At 35.0% G+C, this 11,978-nt stretch overlaps 1 long non-coding RNA gene across 1 annotated transcript; it reads left to right on the top strand.

Annotated features, from left to right (window-relative positions):
- Window positions 1–10,138: 10,138 nt before the first annotated feature.
- On the top strand, window positions 10,139–11,978 carry LOC113344188. The gene is made up of 3 exons (XR_003357696.1): window positions 10,139–10,282; window positions 11,680–11,737; window positions 11,930–11,978. It is a non-coding gene; the product is annotated as an uncharacterized LOC113344188 (long non-coding RNA).

Below are 11,978 nucleotides of genomic sequence, written 5' to 3'. Positions count from 1 at the left end.
TTTTTTTATGGGATCTGGAACAACTTTGACTTTATCGTAGTAGAAAAATACAAAATAAACCTCAAACCTAAAAATCTAATTAAACAAGTTCAATTCCACGACTAAATCAAGTTTTAAAAGTCACCTTAAGGCCGATATAATTTGGACCCGACTTTGTCACAAACAAATTAACTGATACTCAAATTCTAAATGCACTATTGCCCTGGTGTGGTGTCCTTCTTTTCAAAGACTTTCAAAAAGAAATACCCAATCCAAACGGGACAAATTAGATTGGACGGGCGGGCCGATTTCGTTGAATCCCAAGAAAACACGTCAGTTTTGTACTCCACCGGCCAACTCGTTTCGTCCAAAAATAGCTCTCTACTCACTCTCAGTGAGGAAAAGATCGGAGAATATTGCGGGATTAAAACAAACAACTGGATATTCATTTCGAAGTATATGATTCCAAACATGGGTACAGTCAGTGACGTGACTTGATAATAATCTGTCTTCTACGTACGCAGTTATTGGAATAGTTATTTCGTACTAAATCATGACTCTTCTTCAAAGTTGCGCTTAAAATGTGCGGATGGACAACGACACGTGAGGAAACTTTGGAACAAACGAGTGGCATGCATGCATGTGGATGAAAAATTCAAAGCAAAGAACAACTAAAAACTAATGGACGACCAAAAAATCTATGTTGCCAATTAGACCTCATCTATTGTTAACCCTTTCATTCATACAAGAATGTGCAGAAGCCTAAGCATGCATGTGGACGGTGGACCCTAAATTTTAGGAATACTGCAATTAAAAAATGGTTTAGTTCTTAGATGCATATGTTAAATGGACCTAAAACAAAAAGGTAAAAATTCTCTCGTCACCAATTACACGCACATTAATGGGACTGCTTGATAGTCCCTGCTGGCCTCATCTTAACTTTAGCTTTTTGTGTGGTCAGTTTTGAGAGTTTTTATTTAATGAAAATGGGTCATTTATCCAAATATTTTTAAAACATGGTTCAAATGGACGAGTGAAAATTATCATGGGTGAAATGAACACAGAAAATATAGCAAGGATGAAACTGGATTCATCTGGACTTAAACTTAAAAAATAACAAGGATGAAACTGGATGCATCCTGATGTAAATTAAAAATAAGAAAAAACATTTAAAAATGGGTAGGATGAAACTGTTTACATCCTGACTATTTTTACATTTTTGTCCATTTAAACAATATCAAAATCTAAATGTCATTTTCACCCAGGAATTATTAATTTTGATCTTTTTAATCAATTTTGTGTTTTATTTATGGGAGCTCGAGCAATTGTTCTTAAATTATAAATACTATTCTCGTAATGTCTATTGATTTAATACAAAACTCCAAACCTAAAGGTCTAATTAAACAAGTTCAATTCCACGACAAAATCAAGTTTTTAAAGTCACCTTAAAACCGATATAATTTGGGTCCGACTTTGTGACAAACAAATTAACTGATAGCCAAGTTCTGAATGCACTATACCCCTGGCGTCTAGCTTCTCAAAGACTTTCAAAAAGAAATTCCCAATCCAAACGGGACAAATTAGATTGGACGGCCGGGCCGATTTCGTTAAATCCCAAGAAAACACGTCAGTTTGATACTCCACCGGCCCGGTCAACACCTTTCGTCCAAAAATAGCTCTCAACTCAAATTCGTAATGAGGAAAAGATCAGAGAAGATTGTGGATAACTTGATACCACGAATGTTCTTTTCTGCGTACATGATTCCAAACATTAATGGTACAGTTAGTGACGTGACTTGATAATAATCTGTCCTCTACATACGCAGTTATTTTGGAAGGTTATCTCGTACTAGGCTCTCTTCTTCAAAGTTGAACAAATGCTTAAAATGTGTGGATGGACAGCAACACACAAGGAAACTTTGATACAAACGAGTGGCATGCATGCATGCTGTGGATGATGGACTCTAGCTAAAAACCCTGTCAAGGCCGAAATTTTTTGGTCTTTCTCTTTTGGACTGCCAAGGATGTTGTCTTTGCTTGTTCACATTAAGAAATCCTATAACTGCTTACAAGAAAACTCAAGTTGGAATGTGTGAGTGTGAGAATGTTTTTGCGTTCAACCAGCTTTCAGATAAAAGAAATTCACTCTAAGAAGAATGAATGACTGACCAGAGTGAACACCAAACAAGAAACTGCTCCTCTAAGTAGAAATTCTATACGAGGAAATCAAAAGATATTATATAAATAGTGTACTAAGAAATACCGCAACTTGTCAAATGTGTGGATGTCAAACATAAGGGAAATTCCTATGGAAAATTTTTTGTTGAGCCAGGTAGATGGTCAAAATGATTTTTTCACTATGGTAAAGCACTGGGCGTTAGATAATTAACAGCGTGTCCGAGGAAAAAATGCTGGAGTCTGCGATAAAAGCGCCGGCGTCCGAAGCTTTGACGCGGCGTCCTAACATATGAAGCCGGCGTTTGTAGAAAAATCGCTAATGGTTTTTTTTTTAAATTCAAAATTCACTTTTTACCTCTATAAATTACCATCGAATTCAAACAATTCACTCACACCAAAATTCACTTCTCTTGAATTTTCTCTTCTTAAATCTAATTCTCAATGGCTGAAAAGGGGATCACACTTTTTTGCGACGCAAAACTTGAAGCTACTGTTTCTAAGATATTAGGGAGTTTTAGAAAGATTGAAAATTTAAGAGGGAAGTGCAAGTTTTTGAAGTTGCTCCAAGAAAATGTGCCGCTAAAAGGCAAAGAAGAGCTCCAGTTTTGAAAGTTAACAACAAAAAATTCAAAAACAAAGGTGAAACTGTCAAAAAGCGCGTTGAATGGAAAATATGTCAAATGAAGATAAACAAGAGGCCAAAACTTGTACTTGATTTTTATTGAACCTTTTATTATTGTCTAATAAGTTTATATCTTGTAAAAGAATTGGCAGTAATATCAATGAATGAAAATGTTTATATTTTAAAATAGATTTCCACTTCAGATTAAGTGAAATTTATTACAATTTATTAAACTTGAAAATAACATCAAACTACATTTTAACAAACCACAACAAAAACATCAAACTACATCAAATCCAGCGACATTCTCTCTGTAAAGTTCATAGCATTTAAAATGCCTAAACTCTCTCCCGCTTTCTTCGGTAAACTTGGTCTGAGCGATGGTTTCAAATTCTTCGTTGGATAATCAGAATTGCTACGATGAACCATCAACAATACTTCCGTATAATGTTTTGAGAGTGAAGAATGTGTAGAATGTGTGAATTTGGAGTTGAAATGAGGAGTATTCATAAAATTCAAAAAATTGTAGCCGTTGGATCACAGGAGTTTTCAGCCGTTCAGGTGGAGCAGTTGGCATTTGTGGGTCTGACGTTGGCGTTTTTAATAAGCACGCGGGCGCTATACTTTCTAACGCGCTCTGATCCTACCGACTTGATGTTCAAACCAACAAATCTAATGGTTTGAACATCCATTTTTCATGTTTGTTCATTCCATAGTGGGAGCAAAATGAATAAACTCCAGGTTTGTTCATTCCATATGAATTGTTGTAAGGAAACTTAGCCACAGGAGAATGACATGCATGTCCAGTGATGTACCTGTCATGGCCAAAAATTTGTATTCTATATTTTCACCTAATACTTATGCATGGGACGTGTTTGGTGTTATATGAGCTTTGTGAAGGTTAATTTGGTCTGTATACATTATTTGTGTAGTGTCTTGGAATTCTGTTTTGGGTGTGGAAAAGAAAAGAGACAGAAAAACATACAGGTTATGAAACGAAAGAAGATCATAAGGATTTTATATTTCTTTAAAATTTAAACAAGGATAAAAAATGATATTTATAAGTTGTTGTTTTCTGGATTATTTTCCCGTTGTGCCAATGTTAGTGTGGTGGTAAAATTGAATGATGATATATTGTTGGTAAACTGAAAGATTGTGTCATCTTCTACAGCTCCCTAAAAAGCGTGGCAATTTGCTGGTACAAAATAAACTGACTCCCAAATTCTAAGCGACTCGTTCCAAACATTACTGCCCTAGGCTCATAGTATATATGTTTTTCAAAATTTTAAAATAAACCCTCAAACCTAGCCATTTATACTAATAAAAATGGACAATTAGGTTAGATTCAAAATTTTAGGAATACTGCAACTCACTACTTTCACACAAAATAGCTTAATTCTTAGATACAAAATGTAAAGAAAATGGAAAGAAAAAATAACACAAAATTGATTAAAAAGACAAAAACCAACAATTTCTGAGTGGAAAAAACTTGTGCATGTTGATACTGTTTATATGGACAGAAAATATGAAAATTATTGTTTAATTATCCATTTTGGATATTTAACCCAGAAAAATAAAAATAAAAAAAATGTCTTTTACCTAAAATATCCCTTAACCCTTTAAACCAAGTTGTTTATCAGCGAACAGATTTTGAAACATCGAACTCATCTTATCGACAGAAACAAGACACAGGTGATTTTCTTTTCTTTTTTCAGATCTGGGAGCTCAATCATGGTGATGAACGATTGTGGAATCGAAGTTAAAATATTTTACTATCAAAAATCATCTCATATCTTCAAATCGGTAAGTTTTAAGTTTCAATTTCACCAAGTATTGTAGATGATTATGATTCATTGATCTAATTTTGATTTTGTTTTTGGTCTAATTGTAAGAGGAAGAAAGAAACTTATAACACGTTTCTCTCTTTGATTCATCCGTATTTGAAATTTCATTAGCTATTGGATGATGGGATTTTTGTTAATTTTGGGGTTTAGTTGGTGATGCTGATTTTGGTTCGAGTTTGGATTTATACTTGATCGAAATAGAAGTCGACAGTGACGAAAATATTGGGTTCTCGATGTGAGCCTGAAATTGGGTTTTGCTGGAATAAGCATCGGGTTAAAGAATAATTAAGGATGTACATGAAAGATGATTTTGTTGAGGATGAAAATGATTGTGAATTGAAGATGGTGGCGAATACTCCATGGATTGATGCCTGACGCTGATTTATTTCATAGACATGAGACGTTAAAAGTTCAATTTCTATATTGTTGCATCAAAAAACTTGGACCGACAGTAAGCGATGTAACTGGTTTTATGGTCAGTTCAGTAAGGAACAATGGTGAGATGGTCAAAGTAGAAACTGCAGTTGGTGGTTACGCGAATATGTTAAGGGAGAAGTGGCTTAATAGCGAGGAAGGAACTGGGGTTTGTTGTATTAACTGAGTTCAGTTTGAATTGGTTGAAACAATTGATGTTTGTGGCTGATGGAGCAAATAGGTTGAGGTGCAGGTGATAATTGAACTTGAACTGAAAATAGATTTTGAATGTTGTTATTATGAGAAAGTTGTACTGGAGCTGTAAACGTCAGCATATGGATCAGTTTCTTTTGTGATCATGATATTCTCTGTATGGCTTCAACGAACCTCAATGTTTATGAGTACATTAATCCGTATTTCAATGTTGCAATTAGTATTTGTTTTGACACATTCAAATAAGTGTATCTTAATGAAATTTGTTGGTTGTTTAATTGTAGATTCCTTTCAATTTTTATGGTAAAATCTTGAATGAGTTCAGGTATCACAAAGAATAGACTTGGATGAAATTAGTTTCATCCTGCATATTCTAAAAAAGAACAAATTTTTTGTCCAGGGTGAAACTGGTTTCATCCTGCATGTCTTGGAAAAAAAAACATATTTGTCCTACACAAACTCAGAAAACGTTTTTTACCAGGATGAAACCAGTTTCATCATGTATATTCTGGCAAAAAAATACCTGCATATTCTGAGGAAAGAACTCGAAATATAAACTAGTTTAAGTAAAACCAATTCATATTTAATTGACTTGCAATTAAGATATAGAGGAATCCTGATTCATAAATCGATTCAAAGAAAGTTTGCTAATTAAGGGTTTTGTAGCGACCTATTTTCTAAAAAACATAAACGTTTTTAGTTATTGCTCAACTTCCAGCAACTGCAACTTCATTTAGCTTCCTTTTTCTCCTACTTTTTTCATCCATTTTGCTAACCACGTTCACGTCATGCATATTCCTTGTGCTTGATTTACCACCAACTTTCACATCATGCCTATTCTTGGTTTTTACATCAACAACCACGTTCACGTCATGCCTGTTATTGGTTCTTACACTCTTCTTGCTATTGCTTCCTGCAACAATTTAAATCGAAACCAGTTACATCCTATTTTAAAGATAGATGAAAATCATTTACATCATATTTTTAAAGATAGATGAAAATTAGTTTATGGAGGTATCATCTTTCTCAATCGGTCTTATTGGTGTTGTATAGATTATCCGGTGAAATTTCTTTGGCTTGTTAGCAGTAAGCCCATCAACTGCAACAAATATACTAGCGTAATCCTATAATGATTTGTGTACTACTATAAAAGCAGTTCAAATCTAACAAAAGAAGTTATTCATTCGGCATATGCGAGTGATTTGATGCTCCGTCTCTATTCTCTCATGCATGGCCTAAATAGGTATCTCTAAAGCATCTACAAACCCAAATTAGTACATACAATCAATACAAACAAGGTTTACAAAATGAAACACATACAAGCATGTAACAAAAACTTTCATTTTTGATTATAACAATTAAAATCATAGTTCATTCATAATGAGTATTGATCGTAAATTCAACCCGAATGAAACCGGTTCCATCCTAGTATAAAACATGGATGAACCATGTACACCATAGATTAACCCTCATATTCATCTTAGTTTGAAACTAGATGAAACCAGTTTCAACCTAGTATAAACATTGATGAAACAATATACGTGACATACTAATTTAAACATGGATGAAAACAAACAACAACCAAATTCAGAACAGGGTGAAACCAGATTCATACTAGTTAAAAATTGTTGAGAACAAATTCAAGTATATTTATAGTAGGTAAACATGTACACTGCAGATTTCACCTGAATGAAACTATGTTTCATCATAGTTTAAACCTACTGAAACTAAACAAATTGCAGATAAAATATGGATGAAACCGGTTTTCTTCATAGTTTACTCCTTCTAAAAAATATAAACTGCAACTGGTTACATCCTAGTTTAAACCTGCTGAAATTGCAGACAAACTTGGATAGAACCAGTTTCATCTAATTTTATACTTGGATAGAACCAAGCAAGCAATGAGACAACAACATTCCATGGATAGCTTACCACATACAAAGTCACTCTAACTACACCTGGATAAATCCAATTTCTTCCTAGTTTGATTGGGTTAGAGAGAAAACCAATTTCATAGCATAAATATGACAATTCTATAAATCTGGGATTGATGATTTCAGTTTCATCCACTAATATGATGTTATTATTCTCATATTCGTTAAAACTATGACCTACAAGATATGCAAACCAGTTACAATCACTTTCCAAAAGCCACTGAATGTTGGAACCCTCACAATCTAGTAATGCCAAGATAACCCAGACCAACAACAGTGTAGATGATACTACTATGGATCACATTTAGAAAAGAAGCATAAAATTTCAGAGATGCTATATGCATAACCTAGCTACCATGTAATGACCGCGAGGTCTAGTCTCACATCCTAACCAGGAATCTAGGTCAAGTTTAACCTCAGTCGCAAATCTCAACTGTCATGAAACTATAATTTCATCATAGTTTAAACCTGGATGAAACTGTTTTAATCTAGGAATCCGACACATATAGCATGCTAATTTCATCTCAGTTAGACATGTACAATCCATATTAAACCTGGATGAAACTGTTTTCATCTAGTTTTAAACTGCTAGAACAATATAAACTGCAGATTAAACTTGGATGAAACCAGTTCCATCATAGTTTAAACATGCTGAAAGAATACACAGATGCAAACAAAATTCATCCATCATAACACATGAAAAAACTCAAATAACCAGATGCAAACCAAATTCATCAAAAACATACAATGAAATTGGAAAATAAAATCAACCAATTTTATTAAATAAAATCGAGTTTCATCCACACATCCATTGAAATGAAAATAAAACAACCAATTCAACAAATTAACTCATTGGAATGAAAATAAGAACAACCAATTCAACAAGTTAATCATGCAATTCTGAAAATAAGAACAAAACAGAGTTAGGGTTTCAAATGTTACGAGTTCTAAGAGACATTTCTGTCGATCGATTGAAAACCTAATTCTTCCAATACACAGAATTGTTAGAATATGCTAGAAACCTCTCATGTTGTAGTGTTGATGGTGTTTGCAGACGTTGGATGAAACTCGATTTTACGACAGTGTTGATGGTGAGGAGAAAAGGGTGGACGAAACCAACTTCTGGTAGTGATGATGGTCAGGAGACGGTGGATGAAAACGATTTATGGTAGTGTTTATGGTGAGGAGACGGTGGAGGAAAATGATTTTCTGGTAGTGTTGATTATGAGGAGACGGTGGAGGAAGTTGAAGTTACTGGTAGTGAGAAGAAGATGAAGATGTTAGAGGTCTCTTTTGTGATAGAAAATAAGATCGATATATTCTAGACAGAGAAAAGGGTAGTAAAGTCTGTTCCCATATAAAAAAAAATTTACCCGTCCATCTCAACCAGGAATAGTATTTTTTTGGCCAAATAGCACATTTTCTGAAAAAATAAACTCTCCCGTAACCAATCACACGCACAAAAATGAGACTGCCTGCTAGTCCTAGGTAAGTGGCCTCATCCTATGCAACTTTAGCTTTTTGTGTGTTAGGTTGGCACACTCCCAAACAATTTGGCATCCCCTATTAGCAATCTTGAACATACGGTAATACTCCGTTATGTCGCTCTAAAATCGTCGGCTTGACAGCCTGTTATCCGTGTCTTGCAATGCCTATATAAAGGCATGATTTATTCTGATTTGAAGGTTGTGGTATCACATTGGATTTCTTTGATCCTATCCCTACTTGGTTGTTGAGTTCACTGTGGCGATACTGACACCAATTCCTTGTATATCTATTGTTAAAGCAGTCCCAAACCTTTTGTTTATATCTCTGTCTTTCGAGATATGAAAGTAGAACTTTGGCTAGTCAATTTCCTTGTTTATATATATACAACGAGGGACTAGAGGAGGAGTAAAAACAACCAAAACCAGGTATGGATCCTCTTTCGAGATATGTTTATTTTTCAATCTGACATGGGCTGATACCCAGCCCAAAACTGAAGGGTTGGATTTTTATTTTACACGGATGGACTAGAGGACTACCCGGACTAAAGCACAATTTAGCCATCTCATAGGTTTGTTTAAACTAGAAACCCCATTCAAAACGTACTTTTTTCTTGATTCTTATCCCAGCCATAAATTTTCTATATGGTGTCTTTGAGATAAAAAGAACATTGCACAATTTTTAAAAACATTGTCTAGGACACACTTGAAAACAAACGGTTGTTTCTCCGATGAAGAATTCAGGTGGCCTTTGTTGCGCCACTTAGCATTGTGATTGCTGGGTCTAATTGTCCCACTTGTTTTATCTCTATTGGGATTCTATTATTTATTTTCGTTTTTAAAATGAATTCTATTGGATTTCATCCACCATCGTAGCTCCAAATGTCCGGATATAAAATTTGGAATCCAGTTTAAGAAAGTAACAATACATCAGTTTGGCGGAGCTCATACCATTGCATATAGAACTACCAAATCTTAACAAATCCTTACAGTTGGATCGATAAATTGGTATCACCCCCGCTAAAATTAGTATCACTTTTATAAATCATGTACAAAACTAACACCCTGCATTCCCTCAGCCAGCAGACCCCACTCTAATGTGAGTAGTGCGATTTTTAATGGGTAGTGCTATGTTGACCGGGATTGTCCCCCGCAGGCGAATTGTAGGGGTGTGGAGTATTTGCACTGTGGGTCCCATTAGGTTGTGTGTATCGGTGAATCCCACAGTATTTCAACCCCGATACACGTAGCATTATTGGTTTTTAATTTGTTCACCTTGGCGGTGCCCTTAGAATCGTTGTATTTTTTTTTTGGCCATAGACCTGTCTCCGGGCCATAATGTCATGAGGCGAAAAAAATGGGGGAAGAATTTATGGGGTGTGAAGCATTTCCGGCTCATTAGTCGTGCCATAAGTGCGAACCAATCAACCCTCTATTCCTGTTAATTCAAGTCTTTCTTCTCGGAAACAACAACAAAAACCCCAATTTCAGAAAAACAACAGAAAACCCTAGTTTGCTTCTCTCGCACTACCAGAAATTCGCAGCTGAAAGGAGGAGATAACACCACACCACAATGTCAAGCCTTCCTGAAGAGTTGTAGCTCAACATTCGTCTGTAAGTGTGTTTGTAAATCTTGGTTTCAAATAATTTCTAATCCTTATTTTGTTAAATCCCATCTTAATCTTACCACACAAAGAAACAATAATCACAGTCTATTGATTCAGAGTACTAAGATGTATTTAAGATTTGATTCATTATCATCGTCAAATGATGCTGTTATTGTTAGATTGGATCCCCCTTACAGAAATACTAAATTGTTTGGTTCATGTGATGGAATAGTATACGGCTGGAATTGTATGCTGGATTTGTATTTTCTGTGGAATCCAGCCACAAGGGAATACAAAGAATTACTCCAATCACCAGACGAATATCATATGTGCCAAGGTGGATACTATGGTTTTGGTTATGATTCTAAGACTGACGATTACAAATTGGTAAAGTTTGATGAAATGAAGGAGAGTACTTCAGTCGTAATCTATTCTTTAAAATTAAATTCATGGAAAAGCTTTGTATCCATCCAGTATGTGTTTCCTTATTGTGAAATGCGTGGGGTGCCTTTCAATGGAGCTCTTCATTGGTTCGGGGTAAAACGTCCTCCACGGTGATAGTCACAATCGATTTCTGCGAAGAAAGATTTGAAGAACTGCAACTACCAATGGCACTACCAACGGATCAACATTATATGAACATGGGTGTTTTGGAAGAGTGCCTTTGTGTACTTGCTCATATTAAGGAGACTTTTGAAGTATGGATAATGTCAGATTATGGAGTTTCGCAATCTTGGACTAAACTTTATACAATTATGTATAGGAGCTTAATGTGTGATTACCGTTGTCATGTGGAGCTTATTGGGTCTTTCAAGAATGGTGAGATACTGTTCAGGGCCACAAGCGACGTAATCTCATATAACTCAGAGTGTGGAACTTCTAGAAAAACAGAAATTGATTACATCAACAATGGAGGGGCAGCGAAATATTTTGAAATCTTAGTTTCTCTAAACTCTAATACTCTTGTGGAAAGAAAGAGAAAGAGAGATATCACTTATGTCTTGATGACGACTAAGATGCTAAACATGTGAGTATGCTAGGAATGGAATAACCTGTTAAAGGATAACAAACTCTAATACTCTTGTGGAAAGAAAGAGAAAGAGAGATATCTCTGGAGTTTCATAATGGAATGAGAGACATAGGCTTGAATCAGAATGTTGTTGCACTGCTTTGCAATGTGGATTTACAACGATATGGTGACAATTTCGTGTCACATTGGGGATCCTTACTGGCTATCTGTCTCAAGTTAAGTTAGACAGATAAAAATTCTTAAAACTTGTGTTGAATGACATGGAATTGCTGTTTTGCGCATCTATAGCATTTTCGAAGAAATGTTCATCTGTGTGTCATGTTTGCAGCTTTTAGTATTAAGCAAAATAACTCGTAATTTCTTTGGTAATGCAGGAGGCAGAGAAACTCTTCTTGGTATGGGGAGTGGGTCATTTTATCCATATTTTTGCAGGTTTCCACTTTTCTTAGAATAAAAAAAAAATAAAAAAAAATCAATTGCATAATATTTCTGTTTTGTTCGAGGACCAGCAAAATATAAGTGTGGGGGTGTGGATAAGCATGTATATGCTACATTTTATACCCATATTTATATTAGCTACGATACAATATTTTAGTTACTAATACTATTTTAGTGCTTTTGTAGAAAGTACAAGTGAATTCGATCATCCAGCGAATAAACAACAAAATGTGAG

Source organism: Papaver somniferum, unplaced genomic scaffold (genome assembly GCF_003573695.1).
Source record: "Papaver somniferum cultivar HN1 unplaced genomic scaffold, ASM357369v1 unplaced-scaffold_75, whole genome shotgun sequence".
In the NCBI taxonomy this organism is placed as follows: domain Eukaryota; kingdom Viridiplantae; phylum Streptophyta; class Magnoliopsida; order Ranunculales; family Papaveraceae; genus Papaver; species Papaver somniferum.
Note: the sequence above shows the minus strand (reverse complement) of the source record. Positions and strands in the feature narration are given on the sequence as shown.